This window comes from Pelobates fuscus, chromosome 7, assembly GCF_036172605.1.
Source record: "Pelobates fuscus isolate aPelFus1 chromosome 7, aPelFus1.pri, whole genome shotgun sequence".
Classification (NCBI taxonomy): Eukaryota; Metazoa; Chordata; class Amphibia; order Anura; family Pelobatidae; genus Pelobates; species Pelobates fuscus.
In genome coordinates this window covers 120,722,165-120,744,890 of record NC_086323.1, presented here as the reverse complement: position 1 = coordinate 120,744,890, position 22,726 = coordinate 120,722,165, and the positions used below count along the sequence as shown (strand labels likewise).

The 22,726-nt window shown below is 42.3% G+C and overlaps 1 protein-coding gene across 3 annotated transcripts in view; it reads left to right on the top strand.

Annotated features, from left to right (window-relative positions):
- The window catches only part of LOC134568170 (potassium channel subfamily T member 2), a 465,676-nt gene that overhangs the window by 292,006 nt on the left and 150,944 nt on the right, over positions 1-22,726 (top strand). The window lies entirely within an intron of this gene.

The following is a 22,726-nucleotide window of genomic DNA, read 5'->3' as shown; positions in this document are numbered from 1 at the left end:
TTTATTACATTTATTATATTTATTTACACTGGTAGAATAAAATGGTGTTTTAGATTTTTTTTTAGATGTCATGTAGTTATACTGTCTACATTTTGTTCTATCAGCTTTAATCTGCCAATAATAAGCAATATATATTTAATGATATTGACATAATTATCTATCTGTTTTATGAACTGAATCTCTTTATATATACCAATCCAAAGTTACCCCCCTTACACGGAGGGATGTGTGTAACAATATGTGCTTAAACGTGAATAAAAACAGTTAAAAGCAGCTCTATACACTTGTGTGGAAATATCCTCTTTTCCACAAGACAATAATATGAATTATAGTGCGGTGTAATTCAGAAAAGAAGAGAGATTGCAAGATATAATATCTGTATCTAATTAAAGAAATAGGAAAGTATATAAGATGTGGGAAGCATTTGTGGAAAGATGACAGAGTGGAATTCACTATGGAAGCACAAATGCATGAGATAAGGTATGGCAGACTGTGTTGTAGAGAGGAATTAACCAGTACACTGGCATGTGTTCTTAAAGGGAAACTATAGTGCTTTGTTTTCCTGGCACTATAGCTTCCCCCTCCATCAAGTTTTGGTGCAGAAGGGGCTAAAACCTTTTCTGTCACTAACCTGGGTCCAGTTTTGCCAAAACTTAATTTCCAAATTACATCACATCTTAGTACTTTCTGCACCAGGATAGTAGATAGTTGCTACCTAGTGAAAATAGGGATAGAAAGAATATTAATATAATTATTTTCTGTTTTGATAAGTCTAATTGTCTATGAATTATGTAACATATTTTTTTTTATATTTTGTTTTTATTTGAGCTGCTTTTTATTTTGAAATATAATTATACATGAATGATAGGCAGATGTATTTTTTCTAATTGTGTGTATCCCTTGACACATTATATTTTCATACTTATCAAAATGTCTCTAAAGCTTAATTAATGCATTTTGTAAATTACAAACAATAAATATGATTTTAATTAAAAAATGTAATTGTTTTTTGATGGTGTTATTGAATTTTAACAATGCAGATTTAATAAATGCTACTAGCATTATAAATAATATGATTACATATTACTAGTAACATAATATCATGGTTTCTTGTAATAAACTTTTTCCATAGCAACAAGATGAGCACAATTGCATAAAAGGCAAGGTATAAGCCAAAAATATAAAGAAGCTTTCACTTTTATTCCATGGTAGTCTTTTTCAGTAATTGAGTTTTTGACATCATATTCTCATACACTTGTAAACTGAAAGTCCAGGAAGAGACAATTATTTTATCAGACGTAAAAAGACACTATAGTCACCAGAACAACTACAACTAATTGTAGTTGTTCTGGTGAGTATAGCCAGTCCCTGCAGGTTTTTTTTTTGCAGTAAACACTGTCTTTTCAGAGAAAAGGCAGTTTGTAGATTACAGCCTAGGGGCACCTCAAGTGGCCACTCCTCAGATGGCTACTAGAGTTGCTTCCTGGGGCATTGCTGCACAGTGTGCAGCACTGACATTCAGTGTCACCACCCTCTGCATGGAGACACTGAACTTCCCTTATACAGATGCATTGATTCAATTTTAACAATGCAGATTTAATGAGGAGATGCTGAATGCCCAGAGCAGCATTTGGCTTAGTTCGTCCACCGGCCTGCCTCCTTGGCTGAGATCCCCAGAAATTACTATCTCAACCAATCCAATGCTTTGCTATGGGGTAAGATTTGACTATATTTAGGGGGACAAGGAGGGCCAGGGGGACTAGATAGTGATTTTAACAGTATAGAACCAGGAATACATGTTTGTGTTCCTGACCCTATAGTGTTCCTTTAACAGCTTATTGCCAATTCTCTTAAAGTGGTGCTGTCATTGAATCCTGGAAATTATCTGACTTGTCTTAACTTTTTTTTTTTGTTAGATGCTCTAATTTCTTTTAAGATTATATGACAGATTTAGTAAATTGCATCATAATCCAGTTCAGAGAAGGCAGAGCAAAGACAAACATTGCAAATGAAGAGGAGAAGTAAAAACATTGTTTCATATCTTATCTTCTCTGCATGCTCTCTATATGCTGACTGAGGGTTGCAAAAACAGAGTTTATAACAATGATTGCAAGGAGTAAAGGTGGAGACACACAGCTGCAGTATCCAGAGGGGTGGATTTTACATTTAATTTTATTTTTCACACCTCAAAATACATAAATGTTAAATATAATTTAACATCATTTTAGGTATCTTGGAAGTGAAAAACACTTTAACACTGGGGGACTGGATGTAATAGATATTAAACTCTATTGCATGGCATCTATTCTGGATCAATCTACAGTAGCCCTGACTTCAGCCGATGCCCCCCTCTTTGCACTCTTCAGGAACAGGATTACGTTCATCGTTACATGATTTCACAATTACTGTGGACTCCACCACACCTGAGTGCTGAGTTGGGATCCGCTTTAGCTTCTAATCTCCTAGCAACTGCAGACTTGATATACCTGGTCTTTTATGATTTTATCTCCACACACCAGACCTAGATCTGAGTGCATTGCTGAAAGTGGGGTTTGCAGCCATATGATTCATGTGGACAGCCTTACTCCTTTCAAAGGCCATGTCTACCAACATGACTTGCCAAGCAAATACATGTCCACATATTTTAGGATTAAGTACAGTGGCATAGCTACCGCAGTTTCAGGGGTCACAGCTGCGACCCAGCCCGTAACTCTAGGGGTCCCGGCTGCTAAGCCAACCCCTGTGACCGTAGTCCACACCGGCAAAGGAGAGTGGCCCGGGCAGTACAACCCCGGGGGCCGCTCATTGAGGGGCCCATCATGTGGCCCATGCTCTTAGGGCTACCCGATGCAATGTATTTCCAGGGGCCCAGTCAGCACTGCGGTGCTTTAAGAGCATGCCTGGGCCCCTTGTGATGTGTGTCTGTATGTGTGTCTGTATGTGTGTCGGTATGTGTGTCTGTATGTGTGCCCGTGTGTTTGTATGTGTATATGTGTGTCTGTATGTGTCTCTGTATGTGTGCCTGTATTTGTGTCTATATGTGTATCTGTCTTTATGTGTGTCTGTGTATCTGTGTATCTGTAAATGTGTCAGTATTTGTATCTGTAGGAGTGTCACTTTGAGTATCTGACTGTGTCATTCTGTGTGTCTGTATGTGTAAGTATGTGTATCTGTGCGTCTATATCTATATGTTTATCTGTGTATCTGTCTGTGTGTCTGTGTATGCATCTGTATGTGTTGTATGGTTATGTGTGTCAGTGTGTGATTGTCTGTTTATCTGCATGTGTGTCAGTGTATGCACCTGTGTGTTTGTGTATATGTCACACCCACACACACTGTCACCCCCTTCACCTTGCCACACTCACGATAACAATCCTGTCATTCACCCATGCAATACTCACCTTCCATTGCTCTACCATACTCACACTATCACACCTACCTTCCTTCACACTGTCATACTCACCCCCCAACCCTGTAACCAGGGCCGGATTAACATAGGGGCTGATGGAGCTGCAGCTCCAGGCCCAGGCCCATGGAATAGGCCCATTTAAAAAAAAAAAAAAAAAAAAAATATATTTTTTTTTTTTGCACACACTACTCTTAGGTTTTCCACCTGACTGGTATTTTACTGGTTTACCACCTGACTAGTATTTAAGGCTGCCTGGCCGTGCCAGTAATACCATGCAGTAATACCGGCAATACAAATGCAGTTATTTTTCTCAGAATAAATGGAGATTACTCTGCAATACCAGCACCGGCCAGTAGGGGTCACTGTGTGTGGAGAGAGGCAGGGATAGGAAGTTACAGCATATCCCTGCCTCTCTCTACTACTTGCTGATCCGTGGGGGAGCAGCAACACAGCACAGAGTCCAGACAGCAGCTCTACAACTCAGGTAAGAGAGTGATGGGGGGGAAAGGCAGCAGGAACACATGGGGACACTGAAACACTAGGGGACACACGGGGACACTGAGACACTGGGGGACATATGGGACACTGAGACACTAGGGGACACAGACACTAGGGGACAAAGGGGGACACTAGCGACACTTGGGGACACTGGAAAACATGGGGACACAGACACTGGGAGACACTGAGACACATGGGGATGCTGAGACACATGGGGATGCTGAGACACATGGGGATGCTGAGACACATGGGGATGCTGAGACACATGGGGATGCTGTGAGACATGGGGACATTGGGAGACACTGAGACATTGGGACACGGAGACACTATATCCCCATTTCTCCCAGTGTCCTCATGTCCCCCATCCAGTGTCGCTAGTGTCTCAGTGTCCCCAAGTCTACCAGTGTCTGTGTCCCATGTCTCTCAGTGTGCCTAGTGTCCCCATGTGTCCCAGTGTCCTTATATGTCCCAGTGTCCCCATGTCTATGTCCACAACTGTCCCCATGTCTCCCAGTGTCCCCAAGTATCCGTCTCACAGCCAGTGTCCCTAGTCTCCCAGTGTCTGTGTTCCCATGTCTCTGTGTCCCTAGTGTCTTAGTGTCCCCAAATGTTTCAGTGTCCCCATGTCTCCCAGTGTCTGTGTCCCTAGTGTCTCAGTGTCCCAATTTCTCCCAGTTTCCCTAAATGTTTCAGTGTCCCCATGTCTCTGTGTCCCCATGTCTCTGTGTCCCCAGTATCCTAGTGACATGGGGACACACTGAGACACTAGGACACTGGGAGAAATGGGGACACTGAGACACTGGGAGACTAGGGGACTGGGCGACATGGGGATACTGACACTGTGATACATAGGGACACAGACCCTGGGTGGCTTGCGAGACTGAGACACTGGGAGCAATCCATCTATACAGCAGAATCAAACTGTGAGTAGTTTGTTGGTGATTTTACAGAATTTTCTCTGATGTCACTCCTTGTGATTATGCAAATGATTAAGGCTGGTATTTTTTTCAAAGAAAAGTGGCAATCCTAACTACTCTTCACATACTCTTGCTTAAAGAAGCACTATAGGGTCAGGAACACAATCATGTATTTCTGACCCTATTATGTTAAAACCACCACTCTGGCCACTTCTTGCCTCCCTAAGTATAGTAAAATATAACTTGTGTTCAAGTCTGCAGTTGCTGGCTCTGCCTCTGAACTGACTGTCTGCTGACATCATCAGAAGTGGTGGTCTGAGCAAATTACAATACTTACCCATTGGATTGTCTGAGACTGTCAACTAGGCAGATCCGGGGCAGAGCCAGCACAAGTCCAACATAGCCCTGGCCAATCAGCATCTCCTCATCAAGATAAATTGAATCAATGCATCTGTATGAGGAGAGTTCAGTGTCTGCATGCAGAGGGTGGATACACTGAATGGCAGTGCTGCACACTAGGCAGTACTGCCCCAGGAAGCACCTCTAGCAGCCATCTAAGGAGTGGCCAGTGGAGTTATTTTCTCTGAAAAGGCAGTGTTTACTGCAAAAGGCCTGAATGGAATGATTCTACTTACCAGAACAAATACAATAAGCTGTAGTTGTTATGGTGACTATAGTGTCCCTTTAAATTTGGAAGCTTAAGAGAGATGTATGGGAACAAAACTTGTGTGGACTGGCTGACAATGAAATTAGTTTAGGTAATGCAGACGTTGGTCTCTCTAACATTGTGGTATGTTCCCTTTCTTCTAAACTCACTACAAACACCTTTTCTCTGTCTCAGACTATATACCAAGAATTTCTGCCTGCTAGTAAGAAGGTAAGGAGACAAATGGACATGTGAGTGCTAGGGGGCAGTCCTTAGAAAGCATGGAGTGAGCGCATCATTAGAAGCATTTATGTCAAGCTCAGGGTGCTGCCTCCATAGTATGCCCTTAGTTGGACAGCCTGCAGGATTGGCGGGCAGCCTGACATGCATTCATGCCAGGCTGACCTTCCAATTCTTTGGACAGATATGCCCCCTTTTTGGGCATGTTCTCCCCTTTTGGCAGGTCTGGTCACGTGATTCGCACCAGTGGCCCACCCTTTTACCCCGCCCATTGACTTCCTGCTTCACTGGACACTGCTGTTAGGGGTTATGGATTTACTTGAAAGATGAAAGCATAAATTTGAGAGATTAGCATAGAGTATGGGTTTTCTTATATCCTCATCCTATGAGTTTCCCTCCAGCACCATCTCCATCAGATACATGGCGCTTGGGAGGTATGAGTGTTTTAGTGTTTTTGGTCAATAAGATTCCGTAATTAGGCCCATCATAATTGTCAGCACCAGGCCCAGTGCTCATTCTCCATCACTCTGTCACATTCGCCCCCTTTTACCCTGTTGCACTCACCATATCCCATTAACCCCTCCTATTCTGTCCCCCCAACCATGCCACACTCACCCAGTGAGGCATGAATGAGGCACATGGAGGGGTTGGGGGAGTGAATGTGACCATGAAAGGGTTGGGGGGGGGGGCACTGTGCAATTTTCGCACCAGGGCCCCATGGTTTCTAGTTACGCCTCTGATTAAGCATTTACTTCTTACGCACCAGACCAAACTTGGTCAACAGGGCTCACTATGACCATGCTCCCTAGAGTCTAGTGAGTCAACTAACCACTATATCCCTATTTTACCTTCTCGCTCTACTCCTTCATCTCTACCTACTCATCGTCTATGTATGATTATCAATGACTATTATTGTCTATGTTAGGTGAATACTAGCAATAGTATCAACATGAGTTTTGTGGGGGGGCATGTGCTACCTGTTATTAGTTCTGCTATTGTTCCTGTATCATCTGTGATATATTTTAAGTGTTTGTTGTATTCCCTGAAAAATGTTTTTAAAAATGTTCAAAAAGTGAATTTAAAAGCATGTTCTACAATGCACTGATGCTTTCAAATCCACTTTGGATTTATTTTTTCATTATTTAATTGCTGTTAATGAATTTGCATTAATGACCTTGAATTTAATATACACATTGCCTGTTAAGATGCTAACCATGTAAATCAACTAGATAGTATAATAATGTAATTATTTACTAAGCCTAGGCTAGCATGAATTTGATTTGCAGATAATGTTTTGTCCCCACAAGAGTGCTTCTTAAAAGTTTAAAGTTTGTAAATTTCTCAAAATCCACTTTTGTGTTTATCTCATATAGATTGTTTGCTTTCTCCATTACTTGTTATAAATAAGGACTTTTATAAAGCAAGTTTTCTTTTTATTACCTTTGTAAATGATTATATTCTGGGGTAATTTTTCTGGAGTTTAGTACACTACTTTGAGGCCTCTCTCCATTATGTGTCTATTGATTTCTAAACTGGGTTATGCCCTAATTACCCTACAACCACTACAAGCATCAGGCCATGCCTTTTTAGTTCTGTTTCAGAGGTATATCTTTCATTTACTAAGATCATGCATTTTTTTTACCTCAAGAACTTGGTTCTGGAGGTAAGCTGATCCACCAATACTGCCAGCACTTAATTTCTACTTGGTCATGGGAGGAGGAGGATTACTTTCACCTCTTCCCCTGTTAGATTCATGTTGTGCTGTGACATCACCCTTATACACTGTGTAACGCATACTTTTTAATTTATTTTGGAACTGCTGCATCCTTTCCGACTTGCGGTAATTCGGTAACATTTCAGGCACTTTCTGCTTATACCGGGGGTCTAGTAGTGTGGACACCCAGTACAGGTCGTTCTCCTTCAGCCTTTTTATACAAGGGTCCCTCATCAGGCACAACAGCATGAAAGACCCCATTTGCACAAGGTTGGATGCCGAGCTACTCATGTCCCGTTCCTCGTCCTCAGTGATCTCACTGAAGGTATGTTCTTCCCCCCCAGCCACGTACAACACCACGGGTACCAGATAGGTGACAATGAGCACCCTGGGATGCCTGTTGTGGTTGGTCTTCCTCCTCCTCCTCAAAGCCACATTCCTCCTCTGACTCCTCTTCCTCACAATCCTCTTCCAGCGTTGCTGCAGGTCCAGCAAGCGATGCTGATAAGGCGGTTTCTGGTGGTGATGGTGACCACAACTCTTCCTCTTCACGCTCATCTACGACCTGATCCAGCACTCTTCGCAGGGCACACTCCAGGAAGAAAACAAATGGTATGATGTCGCTGATGGTGCCTTCGGTGCGACTGACTAGGTTTGTCACCTCCTCAAAAGGACGCATGAACCTACAGGCATTGCGCATGAGCGTCCAGTAACGAGGCAAAAAAATCCCCAGCTCCGCAGAGGCTGCCCTAGCACCCCGGTCATACAAATAGTCGTTGACGTCTTTTTCTTGTTGGTGCAGGCGGTCGAACATTAGGAGTGTTGAATTCCAACGTGTCGGGCAAATCAAGCGCCTCACTGGCATGTTGTTTCGCTGCTGGATATCTGAAAAGTGCGCCATGGCCGTGTAGGAACGCCTGAAATGGCCACACACCTTCCTGGCCTGCTTCAGGACATCCTGTAAGCCTGGGTACTTATGCACAAAGCGTTGTACGATCAGTTTACACACATGTGCCATGCACCACACATGTGTCAACTTGCCCAAATTCAATGCCGCCAACAAATTTCTTCTGTTGTCACAAACCACTTTGCCGATCTCCAGTTGGTGCGGAGTCAGCCACTGATCCACCTGTGCGTTCAGGGCGGACAGGAGTGCGGGTCCGGTGTGACTCTCTGCTTTCAGGCAAGTCCACCCCAAGACGGCGTGATGCTGCCATATCCGGGATGTGGAATAGTACCTGGGGAGCTGGGGGGTGCCGTTGGTGTGGAGCAAGACGCAGCAGCAGAAGAGGACTCAGCCGAGGAGGTTATGGAAGAGGATGGAGTAGTAGGAGTAGAGGAGGTGGCAGCAGGCCTGCCTGCAAGTCGTGGCGGTGTTACCAACTCCTCTGCAGAGCCACGCATTCCATGCTTGGCAGCCGTCAGCAGGTTTACCAAATGCGCAGTGTAGGTGATATACCTGCCCTGACCATGCTTTGCAGACCAGGTATCAGTGGTCAGATGGACCCTTGCCCCAACACTGTGTGCCAGACATGCCATGACTTCCTTTTGCACAATCGAGTACAGGTTGGGGATTGCCTTTTGTGCAAAGAAATTTCAGCCGGATACTTTCCACTGCGGTGTCCCAATAGCTACAAATTTTTGGAACGCCTCAGACCCCACCAGCTTGTATGGTAAAAGCTGGCGGGCTAAGAGTTCAGACAAGCCAGCTGTCAGATGCCGGGCAAGGGGGTGACTTTGTGACATTGGCTTCTTACGCTCAAACATGTCCTTGACAGACACCTGACTGTGGGCAGATGAGCAGGAACTGCTCAAGGCGAGAGACGGAGTGGCGGATGGTTGAGAGGGGGCAAGGAGGACAGCAGTGGTTGACGTGGCTGAAGATGCTGGACCAGGAGGAGGATGGCAGCTTTGAGTTTGTGTGCTGCTTGTACTCATGTGTTGATCCTATAGGTATTTGTGATGTGCGATCATGTGCCTTTGCAAAGCAGTTGTACCTAGGTGGGTGTTGGACTTCCCGCAACTCAGTTTCTTTTGGCACAGGTTGCAAATGGCATCGCTGTTGTCAGAGGCAGACACACAAAAAAAATGCCACAATGCTGAGCTCTGCAATGACAGCATTCTGGTGGTGGCAACAGCATGCGTTGATTGGCGTGCTGTCTGGCTGATCCCAGGTGCCGATGCATGCTGTCTGACTGTGCCACTAGCTCATTGCGACGACCTCCCCCTGCTTCCAACTCGTCTCTTCCTCCTCTCTGTCTCCCCATCTGAACTTTCCCCCTGTTCTTCTTCTCTTCTAGTGGGCACCCACGTGACATTCACGGACACATCGTCATCATCAACCACTTCACTTGTATCTGACAACTCAGCAAAGGAAGCAGCAGCGGGTACAACATCATCATCATCACACCGTACGTCCATGTGTGTAATGCTGCCTGACTGAGACATATCCCTGTTATCTACATCCTCTGGCAATAATGGTTGCGCATCACTCATTTCTTCCAACTGATGTGTAAATAACTGCTCTGACAGATCAAGTGAAGCGGCTGTGGTGCTAGTGTTGGTGGTGGCGGCAGGCGGGCGAGTGGTAACTTGAGAGGTGCCCGAAGCTAAGCTGGAGGAGGATGGTGCATCAAGGTTCCGAGCGGAAGCTGTAGAAGATTGGGTGTCCTGTGTTAGCCAGTCAACTATGTCCTCAGAACTTTTCGAGTTCAGGGTACGTGGCCTCTGAACACTGGGCATTATTCTAGGGCTAAAGGGAATCACAGCACCACGACCACGACGGCCCCTGTGGGGTGGCCTGCCTCTGCCTGTCATTTTTTTTTCGATTAGTGGTACTATGCGTGCAAGCTACTGTGACAACAGATATGAGTGGCACTGTGCACTGGCAGAAGTTGGCAGATTAGACGCTGTAGGCCTGACACACACACTTGCAGACAACTAACTGCTATTCAATCTATTACAGTCAAATTTTTTTTATTTTTTTTTAAATGTACACTACTGTAACACCAGATATGAGTTGCACTGGTGTGACACTGTGCCCTGGCAGGCCCTGAAATGCACACGTGTGAAGGAAACTGACTGCTATTATTTCACAGTCAAAAAAGTTATTTTTTTTTTTAAATGCAAGCTATTGTGACACCAGATATGAGTGGTGGCACTGGGCAAGTGGGCACAGTATACGCTGTGAGCCTGACACACACGCTGGCAGGCAGGCAACTGCAATTAAGGGCTTTTTGGGGTGCTGTTCTTACAGCAGAGATCAGATGAGTCCTTTAGGACTGTAGTGGACACGGAATACACTAGCCTAGCTATTGATTTCCCTATTAAATCAGCAGCAGCTACACTGTCCCTCCTCTCACTAAGAATGCAGCTTCCGAATGAATCTAAAATGGATGCTGTCCAGGAGGTGGGAGGGTCTGGGAGGGAGGGTCTGCTGGAGGGCGGACGTGCCGCGGGGCGGTTCCCTGGGAGTCCCCCAACCGCGATCGCCGGCGTGGGATCGCCGGCGACCGGGTAAGTAACAAAAAAACGGTGGGCGTACAATTACGCCCGGTGGCGTTTAGAGTCGCTTAAAAAAGGACGTAATTGTACGCCCTCCGGTCTTAAAGGGTTAAAGGAACACTACAGGTGTAAGTACTATTGGATGTTTAAGCTAATTTTTGCCCAAGTCTAATTTATATACAGATACAATAAAGACATTTTTCAGCATGTCCTTTTCAATACAGTGTCATTTTAATAAATTGTCTTCAGTGTTTTGACCACAACTGTGGTTGCTGTGGTCAATTGTTGCTGCTATTTAGACTTTCATAAAACAGCACTGTGCTAAAAGGATTGTGCTGAAAAAAATATTTATTGTTTGTATATCGATCAGTTGAAGGTGGAACTTGACCCTTGTGCATTGTCCACGGTACTGTTCCTCCTTGTAGCATATTTTAATTTACATACAGAATTAAATTCATTATATTGTACTAGAAAGATGATAGCAGACTTTTAATGTACTCGTTTACACAAGAGCAGCTCAGGCTCACCCAAGAGAGGACAAAGTGTCATTTACAGCTAGTGAAACTTTAGCAAATGAGTAAATATTATTTGATGGTGCAACTTTTTTATGATGGTTTAAATTACCACTAAATCCAACTAGACTACTTCATCAAAATTAAGTGGTCTGGGTGCAGTAGCCCTGTAATTGTAGTCCTCCAATGTAAAAGATTGCCATTTAAAAACAAATAATATGGCACTGTTCACATTTTTTTCCTGACAACCACAAGAGGGTGCTTCCACTGCTACCACGAGTCAGACACGCTAATGTATTGTTTGACATCCTCACCCATTTCTTCTTGTTCCCAATGCTTCTCTGCAAAAAGAGACTTCCTCCAAGATGATATAACCATTGGTGGAGCATGTGGCTGCAAAAAATATAAAACTCAAAATAAATCGCCAGAATCTGGTCTTTGTCACTGAAGCCCACAGAAACCAAGAAATGGGATGAACTCTCTCAACCAACCCATTTAATGGGGATTTTGTGTATATTCTACGTGTATATCAAATATATAGGTGATGTATAGTGATGTCCCAAACGGTTCGCTGGTGAATAGTTCCCGGCGAACATAGCTTGTTCGCGTTCGCCACGGATGGCGAACATATGCGATGTTGGTCCGCCCCCTATTTGTCATCATTGAGTAAACTTTGACCCTGTACCTCACAGTCAGCAGACACATCAGCAGCAGACCCTCCGTCCCAGACCCTCCCACCTCCTAGACAGCATACAATTTAGATTAATTCTGAAGCTGCATTCTTTTTTTTTTGTGTGTTTGTGTTTATTATATATTATCCTCCATAGCCATCAAATTTACAAAGCCAAAATTTTAAAAGCTTTCCTCATTTCTTTCTTGGGATGAGGAATATATCGGTTGTAGACTGAGGATTTCCATCTGCCCAATCTTTTAATAATATGTACTGGAGTGTCAGTGTTGAAGGAGACCAAAGTTGCCCCTATTCTAAATGAAAGACCTGAGACATGGATACAACCCAATCTTAGGAGTAGTGTTCTGATGAAGAAGATGAATTTAGCAGTAGTCAGAGGGATTCAGTGAGAGTAGTGGTGAAATGTGTGTGGCATGACTGAGTGTGGGTAAGTAAGAGTCAAGTATTTTAACTGGGCACTAGTTCTAGGTGGGATAAAGTGGTATAGCAGATGGATGAGTAGTTTGGTTCGTTTTAGAGGTTTGTAGAGAAAGTATATAGTGATCATGATTGTTAGCGATATCCAATATTTTTAAGGTGGTCTCAAACAAACATAAAATGCTATATAAAATTTGTGGGAATATCGAATAGTCGTGTACAGTAAATCAGAGAGGGCTCAGAATATCAAACCATCGATCGGTAACCTGGATGAAGTAGGGGGTCTATCTGTTTTATTAAATACGCGGTAAAATGCTTTTAATGGGATAGGACGTTAGGAAAGGTGTGTGATTGGGATAAGTGGTTGTGGCTGTATTTATACATTAAAAAAATGGGGAGTTTACGGTTGTGCAAATGGACTGTTTGCGGTTGTTTGCAGTGCGTTAAACGCGGAGTTTGGTCTGTCACTGTGAAGTGGGCGTACACTACCTGATTGATACAACATTATACCTGATGTTTTAAAGCACGTTATTCCAAACAATTTAGGAATGTTAGGTGATTTATGCCCTTTATGGATTAAAACCAGACTCTGCATCAACTATGTAATTTTCCATGGGAGTTTTCCCATGGATCCCCCTCCGGCATGCCACAGTCCAGGTGTTAGTCCCCTTGAAACAACTTTTCCATCACTATTGTGGCCAGAAAGAGTCCCTGTGGGTTTTAAAATTCGCCTGCCTATTGAAGTCTATGGCGGTTCGCCTGGTTCGCCCGTTCGCGAACATTTGCGGAAGTTCGCGTTCGCCGTTCGCGAATGGAAAATGTTATGTTTGCGACATCACTAGTGATGTACCTCCATCTCCTAGACATTCCTCACAGTCCCTGTCAACAGATGGTGTACCACACCAGTTCCTGGCATTGTGGTGTGGCTGAGTACAGCTGGAGATAACAGTAAAACCTGGCACCATTTAGCACCCAGCCAGTATCCACTGTTTGAATTTTCTCAGTAAATTGTTGCCCGAAGATATTTTGGGATCCCACACCCATGACAACAACATCGTAGCCCTCCAGCACTGGAGTAAGACCACTGCGGTTTTATCCATACCTCCCGACTTGTGTAACAATGTGTATTGGATTCAGTAGTGTAAATTTCCTCCATATTCAATCCTATAAAACACTAGAAAAAGGTTTCAATAATATACCACAACCATTACTTTCCAAAGACCACAAAGAGCCATGTGGCGGAGAGAAGAATCATTCACAGAACCCCAATTAGTCACCTTCCTGCTCCTAAACTGTATGAGAAAAAACTAGGGTGGCTAAAATATGCATTTATTTTATTTTTGTGTTTGTGAGTGTATCTGTGTGTTCAGTGCGTCTTTTAGTGTGTGCGTGCGTGAGATTGACAGTATGTTTCTAGTGTGTTTTTGTGTATCTGTGTGTGGAAATGTGTGTGGCAATATATATCTGTTTCTGTGTATGTGTTGCATTATGTCTGTGTGTTTGACAGTAAGTGTAGTGTGTCTCTAGCAGAGTAGTTCTGTGTGTGACTATCTGTGTCTTGCAGTGTGTACTTGTTTGAGGGTTTGTGTCTGGAAATCCATTTTTTCAGTGTTTGCTGGGAATGTGTAAGTGCAGCTGGGAATGTGTACATTTGTGTGTCTGCATGTGTCAGTGAGTTTCTTTAACTGTACATGTCTCCAAGTGTATGACAGGGAGAAACTCAAAATGGTTTTGTAAGGGATTCATCAATTTCTGCTGGCAGCCATAACTGCAGGTTATATTCTTTAAAAACTAAATGCTCAAACAATGGAAATAAACATGCTCATTTATTTCCGCTATTTTACTACAACACTAATGTGGCTAATCTGTTCTACAAACATTCTGAAAATGCTAAATATCTTTGTTGAATATTAATCCTTTGTTTTATAATAGCAAAAAACTTTTATTTCTAAGCTAAAATTCCTGTGTAAAAACTCGCCCTTTGTGGTGAAATCCTAACCTCAGATTACTGGAATAGACAGTGGTTTCAGTAAATGACATCTAATCTCCTACACCCTCTCTTGCAAAACACAAAGTTTAACTCAATGCAAACAGCAAGGTCTCTGCAAATGTTTACATTTCCTAGGAAGGTCGATGACAGGTCTTTAAATTAAATGCTTTGCTAAATCGGAATCGGATTAAGGATAAACAATCTGTGTTGCTTCACTTCCTTGGCAGTATAGTGGGTTTAGTGTAAATTGAAATCAGTCATCCGTGCTGCAAGTAAGCTGAAGGTAATGAGGAAGGGCATTTGTAAACACAACTCTACAATTTGTATAGAGCAAAACAACTACACACTACAAATGCAACTATCCTAAACACGGAAAACCTTATTTCATCCCAACTGATTCAAAATGTTATTTTTTCTTTTTTTTTAAGTAAGCATTAAGGTAACGCAAATCAAAGAATGTAGACAAGGTCAATTTTAATATCTCACTTAACCCCTTCAGAACCGGCCTGTTTTTGTGATGTTGTACGTTTAGGACCAGGGCTCCTTTAACACTTTTGTGGTGTTTGTGTTTAGCTGTAATTTTCCTCTCTCTCATTTACTGTTCCCATACAAGTTATATATTGTTTTTTTTTCAGGACCAAAAGGGCTTTCTTTATATACCATTTGTAGCATGTCATATAATTTACTTTAAAAAAAAAGAAAAAAATTATGGTGAAACATTGAAGAAAACAAAAAACATGTTTTTTGACTTTTGCTTGGAAAATCTTTTACTTACCTACGAAAGCTAATGAAAAAAACTGCTAAATAGATTCAAACATTTTTCCTGAGTTTAAAAACATCCTGTGTTTACGTGCCTTTTTGCTTTTTTTTGCAAGTTATAGGGCTATAAGTGCAAATAGGAAATTGCTGTTTTAAAATATATATTTTTAAAATATATCAATAGTGACATTGTAACACTATTATCTGTCATAAATCTCTGAATCACACCCCACATGTACATATTTTAAGTAGACAACCCAGGGTATTCAATATGGGGTATGTCCAGTCTTTTTTATTAGCCACTTAGTCACAAACACCGGCCAAAGTTAGCGTTCATATATGTTTGTGTGTGAAAAAAGTAAAAAAAAACTAAACTGAACGCTAATTTTGGCCAGTGTTTGTGACTAAGTGGCTACTAAAAAAGACTGGACATACCCCATTTGCAATACCTTGGGTTGTCTTCTTTTGCAAATGGAATGTCATCATGGGGGTAATTCACGTTCCTGGGCTACCATACGCTCTCAAAGGCAATGTAACCGGGAGCAGGGCCGACAGCCACAGAGAGAGGACGCATGGAGTGAGAGCTCTCGGTCCTGCATGACTTTAAAAGCCTGATTTAAGCAAACTGCACAGCCCTACCGCAAGCATACAAGCTCCTAGCAGGTAGCCAGACACGACACAGAGGGAGGTTCCTGGGGGAGATGTATATGAGCAACGCAAAATCTTTTCTTTTCACTAAGCCGAGGGCTGTGTCACTATAGATAGCATGCAAATTATTCATACTTTGCTCTTAACACCAAGAGTACCCCCAAGGGATAAGGGCAGTGACCGGCAGGGAGTGCCGGCCTGTGCCTCAGACGAAGTATGCGCCGGTTGTGTTGAAGGCGCAATGTAAATACCTTAGTTTTGTTTATTGGTTAATGTTGTTTTGTTCCCCCTCTGTGTCCCCCCCCTGCCATGACATACCACCAATACGGACGTTACACCTAACACAGAAAAGCGTGACCACAATTATGTATCATGGATGATACCGTAAATATTTTCTCCATGAATGTTAAGGGTCTCAACAGTCCCCACAAACGTAGACTAACAGCCCAGGAGATGTCTAAATCTAAAGCTGCTATAGTGTGCATGCAGGAAACGCATTTCTGTGCACGCAAATCGCCCACCTTGAAGGTTAAACAATTCCCCGAAGCCTTCCACGCCATTTCCCAAACCAAATCCAAAGGGGTGTCGATATACTTCCACATAGATTGGGTTTTCTCTCCCACAAAATATCAGCAAAGATGGTAGATTACTCATCCTGGTGGGCTCCCTGAATGGTCTCCAAATTACGCTTGCCTCACTATATGCCCCAAATGATACACAGAAATCATTTCTGACCATGGCATTTTGTAAAATATGTTGGGCACACCATCATTTGTGGGGATTTTAACTGTACCCCGGACCCACTTATAGACATGCAGAGAGCACAAAATTGACTCCCTAAGCACACATCAGCCTCCCTTGGCCGCCATTTAGTACACCTATTACATACGCACGACTACTACGATGTATGGCGCAACCTGTACCCTGGCACAAGGGACTATACATTTTACTCCCCAGTACACCTGACATACACTAGAATTGACCTCTGCCTGTTTGACAAACGCACACTGCCACACGCGAGCAACATGCATATTGGCCCTATCACATGGTCGGACCATGCCCCAATGGACCATGAAAATTCCACATCCGGCTAGGGGAAGAGGCTCATGGCGCCTCAACAAGGCCCTTCTCGATAACAAACAATACCTTCCCCAAATTCAGGCATCTCTGGACGCTTATTTTGAGGCGCATGCACACTGCGAAACTGCACTAACCACGCAATTGGTGGCCCAAAAGGCAGTTATGTGAGGCGAGCTCATCAAACTGGGAGCCAACACCAAAAAAGCAGCACATACTGAGCAGGCAAGGCTGAATAAGGACATCGCGGATGTAGAAGCTGTTCATAAAACAAACCCGACCAAGCAGACACACTAACACTTACAAACCCTTAAAACAGAATTACATGCCCTGCAACTTAAGCAAACGGAAAAACTCATGCGCTACATGAAACACGTTAGGGAACAAAGCAGGCAAACTTTTAGCAGGACGGCTGAAACAAAAATACCTCCAGGCCAAAATCCCCTTTATAATCTCGAAAAGAGGAGAGAAACTCTATAATCCCCAGGACATTGTAGACGAACTAGCGGCATACTATGCATCGCTATATCAACTACACAAAGACAAGATGACCCATCAGCCCTCCACCATAGAAATAGATGCCTTTTTAGATAGGATGACTATCCCCCACATCTCTCAAGACCAGAGCTTGTACCTAGATACCCCCTTTACTGAAGAAGAACTCAGGGATGCCATCAAGTCACTCCCCCAACATAAATCCCCAGGCCCAGACGGTCTCTCTAATTATTATTATATAAAACTAGCGAACCAACGAACTCCCCATCTTCGCCGCCTATTCAACAACATCAAGAATTCTGGAACAATGCCCAGAGAAATGCTGGATGTGTTTATCGTTACGCTGCCTAAGCCTAACAAACCCCCCACTAATTGTGCAAATTTACGACCAATGTCCTTACTTAATTCGGACATCAAGCTGTATGCCAAAATGTTAGCAACCAGGGTGAAAGCGCTCTTTCCCACACTCATCTCCCCCGAACGTGCCGGGGAAACAGGTCGGGGACAACACCTGACATTTCCTAAACCTTATCGGCTGGGCCAGCAGATCCTCGCAACAGGGCCTGGTGCTGGCATTGGATGCCGAAAAGGTGTTCGACCGCCTGCACTGGGGTTACATGGAACGCACACTGAGCACAATGGGATTCCCTCCCGCCTTCCTGGCAAGCATAATGGCCCTTTACCAACACCCATCAGCTAAAGTCTTCAGCACGGGCTTTTTATCCGCACCATTTTCCATAACAAATGGGACGTGCCAGGGATGCCCGCTGTCACCACTCATTTTCATCCTATGCCTTGAACCCCTGACATGCCTTATCAATGACAACACACATGTACACGGCCTGTTGACGCCAGATGGCATAAAAAAGTTGGCATTATTTGCAGACAACATTCTCCTGTTCATCACTAAACCCACAATCTCCATTCCCACACTCACACAAATCCTACACGAATACGGTGGGGTATCCTAATACAAAAACAACACCGCCAAGACACAAGCGCTACCGATCAACCTACCGCACAACTTACTGTCCAGGCAGACTACTGAGTATATCTTTGATTGGCGCAAAACATCCCTAACATACCTGGGGATTAAACTGACGAAAACACATCAGTCCATCTTAACAGAGAACCACTACCCGGTAGCGCACAAACTCAAAACAACTTTAGAGAAATGGGAAAACCTGGAGATATCCTGGTTAGGCCGGGTAAACACGATTAAAATGATGGCACTACCCCACATACTCTACCTCTTTCGTATGCTACCCATAGCACTACCGAACAAACTGATCAAACTACTACAAGCCACTATCAATGCACATGTGTGGATGCAAAAGCCCCCAAGAGTAGCCCAACGCAACCTAGGGCTTAATTATACCAGAGGAGGTCTGGGGCTACCAGACGTCAAGCAGTATTATAGAGCCTCGGTCCTAGCACAAGGGGTACACATCCTACGACTCGCAAATCCTGTCCAACAGCCACTATGGCTAGTACTAGAAGAGGCATGTCTACACCCACACAACACAGTGCACTCACTATGGGCCAGTTCGCTCCCTACACGGGCAGGGACACACTCATTGCATTGTTCTCGCTTTTTGCTGCGATCATGGCAGCTATGGAACCACTTAATCATAAACCCTCACTCACTATTAAGAGCAGCACCATTAGTGACATTGACTACACTCTCCACAGACTTACCCACGACTGGATGGACAACCAGGGGCATGCACAAGGTGCTCGACCTACTGGAGGGTAACAAGATCAAATCTTTCCCAGACCTCCAGCAGCAATATTCCCTACCTCAAAGAGATATGTTTACCTTAGAGTGAAAAACATGTTAACACCACACATAAGGGGAACACAAGAGGCTCCTGGGGATCCACCCCTACTACTCACCCAGGTTCTATCACTTAAATTGAGGAAGCCATTAGCTATGTGCTATAAATGCCCTCCTTGAGGGTCAGTCACGAGTAAAAACGACCTACATGTTGCAATGAGAAGGAGAATTGGGTCGCCAATTTCCCGTATCTAGCTGGCATGCGGCAATGACATATACGAAAAAGGCCTCAAAGAGTCTCTCACTAGAGGCATATTGGGAGGCATATTGCAAAATCTCTATGAGATGGCACCTGGTTCCACATAGATTGTCACGTATTTACAAAGACTCATCTGAGCTATGTTGGCGCTGTGGGAGGGGAGTAGGAGGCATGCTGCACATGTTCTGGGAGTGCCCGCTACTGGGGACATACTGGGCATCATTACGAGGCCTAATATCCCACACCACCGGTCTTCTCCTCCAGCTACGGCCAGAACACTACTTATTGCACATAACACCTGAGCTGACAATGCACCCCCATAGAAAAGTGATAATCAATATACTAAGCGCAGCAAAGATTCTTCTAGCTCAAAACTGGAAGAGCACGAATATACGGAGGCAGTGCCCTGTAGAGTAGATGTAATTTGCTCCTATGAACAAATGGCTAGCAGAATGCAGGGCCAGGAAGATAGGCATGAGAGGGAATGGGGATGCTGGAGGCCCACACCTTGAGAGTAGGCAGCCTAATGAGGAAAGGCTCCCACCAATATGTCTAATATGTCTAATATGTCTAATGTGAAAGTAAATATCTCCATACACGGAAAAATTTAAAATGATGGTGAATATTACAAATAATGGTGAACGAAGGCACTTCAACGTTCAACATAAATGTAAATGTAAATGTACATAACCTATCAAATGGAATGTGACGCCAGACAATCTGCAAATATAGAGCTGGCAGGGATAGGGGACTCTATGTCCCCAGCCTCAAGTTAGTCCCCCCCCCCCTCACAGCCCCAATCCCCTTCATGCTTCCCGGTTACCTACTAAATCGTAAAATTAGATGCTACCACAGTCCATGCTGATAAAATATACCAAAGCAAATGTGAAATGTAGAATGGGCAGGTACAAAATGTTATGTATACTCACTGCATGATAGACCATCTCAAACTGTTACTGTGTATTAACATGCAATACTGTATGTACCTAACAATATAGGCTGGATGTATTGTATGATGCTATCCTGTTTACTTCAATAAAAAACTATATGTGGAAAAAAAAAGGCAATGTAACCAACCTGGCAATTTTCAATGGGAAAAAATGTGACCCTTATATTTGACCCTGTAACTTTCAAAAACGCTATAAAACCAGTGCATGAGGGGTACTGTTATACTCGGGAGACTTTTCTGAATACAAATATTAGTGTTTCAAAACAGTAAAATGTATCACAACAATTATATCTTCAGTAAAAGTGCTGTTTGTGTGTGAAAAATGCAAAAAAAGTCACTTTCACTGACAATATCATCGCTGTGATATGTTTTACTGTTTTGAACCACTAAAATGACTAACCCGAGTAAAACAGTACAGTTTTTAGGATGTCATAGAAAGTTACAGGGTAAAATACAGTGCTAGCAAATTTAATTCTCTGGACTTTCGGCCTGGGTTGTCAGGCAGGTCCCTCAAATTGCAATTAATAAAATTACTTAATTATGTAAAAATATTACATAAATACGCACGTAGAATTTACATATTTACACATATTTATATATTTAAAGTCTATTTATATAATTATTTATGTAATTTTGTATATGGACATATGTATATTTCGGGTTATCTTTATTTATATATGCATAGATATATATACAATTTCATTCTAAGTGTATTTTGATATAAATCTATGTATATATATATATCAAAATACAGTTAGAATAAAATTTCATATAGATATATATTTTTTTTCAATGTTTATTATTATTTTAAAATGTTTTAATTTAATTTACTTATTATTTGTATTTTATAATAATATATATATACAATATATATAGTTATTATATATTATATATAATATATATACATGTGTAATTTAATTATAAGTGTATTTTTATATTAATATATGTATACATTAATATATGTATATATTAATATAAAAATACACGTAGTATGACATTATATATATATATATATATATATGATATATAGACATATTATATAGATATAATATTTATCTATATATCATATATATATATATATATATATATATATATATTTTTTTTTTTTTTTTTTAAATAACATTAACATTAATTTTTATTTTATTTTTACACTTGCAGGGAGACTGCCTGTCAGAACAGGCAGTCCCCCTGCAGGCAGACACTAGGACACCTATTGTGACCATGTGACCACTCTGTTGAGCGATCACATGGCCCCCGGGGTCCTAATTCGCCACGGGGAGACTGCCTGGGCTGCAGGCAGTCTCCCCACATGGTAAGCACCGCCAATCCCAGCCGGGGAAACGACGGCGATCGGGTAAGTACATATTACCGTTGTGATGGTTCAGGACCGTCACCGGTCCTCAACGGTAAAATACCGATGACGGTCCTGAACCGTCACTGGTTGTGAAAGGGTTAATGTATTTTTAAATCAGTTACCACTTGATGATGTTTGTTTACTGTACTTTGTTGTTTTTTAAGATTTTTTACAGATTGATAGAGTCTCTGAACTATTCTAATATCTAGGAATTACATAAATTTTCCTATGCAGCTATTGTGACCTAAAATTTTAACCCCTTTGTGACCAGACCATTTTAAATTTTCTTACCGTTAAGGACCAGGGCTCTTTTTACATTTCTGCGGTGTTTGTGTTTAGCTGTAATATTCCTCTTACTCATTTACTGTACCCACACATGGTATATACTGTTTTTCTCGCCATTAAATGGTCTTTCTAAATATACCATTATTTTCATCATATCATATAATTTACTATAAAAACGATTATAAAATATGATGAAAAATGAAAAAAAAAAACTTTTTGGAACTTTGACCCCCAAAATCTGTTACACATGTACAAGTGCCAAAAACACCAATGCAAAATAGTTTCTAAATATTGTCCTGAGTTTAGAAATACCCAATGTTAACATGTTCGTAGATTTTTTTTTTTAAGTTAGAGGGCAATAAGTACAAGTAGCACTTTGCTATTTCCAAATCATTTTTTTCCCAAAATTAACGCAAGTTACATTGTAACACTGATATCTGTCAGGAATCCCTGAATAACCCTTCACATGTATATCTTTTTTAAAAGAAGACAACCAAAGGTATTAAACTTGGGGTATTTTGACTCTTTTCATTCAACCATTTTACCACCAATCTATGCCAAATAAAAAAAAAAAATACTAAAATT